The sequence below is a fragment of the Penaeus monodon genome, chromosome 15, assembly GCF_015228065.2.
Source record: "Penaeus monodon isolate SGIC_2016 chromosome 15, NSTDA_Pmon_1, whole genome shotgun sequence".
In the NCBI taxonomy this organism is placed as follows: Eukaryota; Metazoa; Arthropoda; class Malacostraca; order Decapoda; family Penaeidae; genus Penaeus; species Penaeus monodon.
Window position 1 is genome coordinate 26,551,515 of NC_051400.1, and position 748 is coordinate 26,552,262.

The 748-nt window shown below is 33.8% G+C and overlaps 1 protein-coding gene across 1 annotated transcript in view; it reads right to left on the reverse strand.

Moving 5' to 3' along the window:
- Positions 1-748, reverse strand: part of LOC119581870 (disintegrin and metalloproteinase domain-containing protein 11-like) — a gene marked incomplete at its 5' end in the record, with an annotated part of 193,377 nt that overhangs the window by 69,120 nt on the left and 123,509 nt on the right.

Below are 748 nucleotides of genomic sequence, written 5' to 3' on the forward strand. Positions count from 1 at the left end.
ACTAGGTGACAAGAGCTGGTGTTGATTGTCTTGAAATACTGGAATGGGATGCGGCCAGGATAGCTTTGGGGGGGGGGGGGTAATTGATAGGTACGGGAGGATATAGATGCAATGAGAGCAAGTGAAAAATAACGTCTACTGATAAAGGTTACGGTGATTTTGAAATAATGGAACAGGGTGAGGCCAGGTTAGATTTCTGAGAGAATAACAAAAGCGATAGCCAGAGTGTTAGCTAGAAGATAGACAGACATGAAAGAAACAGACAGTTTGATAAATGCGGTGAATATAAAACTATTAAGAAAATTATAATAAAACCCGTAGGTAGGTTATAGTGACGCCGATGATGATGGAATATGGTGCTGTGAGCTTAGGCTATTTTTTAGAGAAAGATATCTACGTTTAAAGATTGATTTTTACATATCATTAACTATGCCTACTAGTTAGGAGTGACTAAAGGTCTGATGCAATATGGTGATACGAGGTTTGAGCCTATTTTTTTAAAGAAAACACAAACTAGAGAAAGATTTAGATATGAAAGAAAATAATTTGTTTGGGGAAACGAATAAAAATATGAGAGAAAAAAAAGAAACAGATATGTAAATGGAAAAATTATGAAAATATTTGTTTGAGGTTAAATTATAGGGAAGGTGAAGGGAAGAAAGATAGTAGGAATAAAAGGAGAAATAAAAATGTTTGTAAGAGTTCAATTAATTGAAGATAAGAAAAAATTTAGCCATGTTAAATTACT